Consider the following 315-nt stretch of genomic DNA (forward strand, 5'->3'; position numbering starts at 1 on the left):
GCAAGCAATGTAGGCGTTTGTTACATGGCTGAGATCAGGGTTTCCCATGACAGTAGAGCATGACCCTATTCTGGGTCAAGGGGCGCATCACCCATTTGTGGGTGCCGGAAGGGTGGGAGATTTGGGGAAATTGCAGCCCTCTGTCCCTCCCATGGCTCTGCAAGCCCAGCAGAAAAGATGAAAGTCAAGAATCATGAGATCTAAATCATTGCTTCACTAGGGTTGCAGTTGCCTTCATGTTTGACAAGACTATACAAACACTCTGTCTTCACCTCTGCTTTACAGGTTTCAAAGTTTCCTTGTTCCGTGTAGCAG

The sequence above is a fragment of the Sceloporus undulatus genome, chromosome 4, assembly GCF_019175285.1.
Source record: "Sceloporus undulatus isolate JIND9_A2432 ecotype Alabama chromosome 4, SceUnd_v1.1, whole genome shotgun sequence".
Lineage (NCBI taxonomy): Eukaryota > Metazoa > Chordata > Lepidosauria > Squamata > Phrynosomatidae > Sceloporus > Sceloporus undulatus.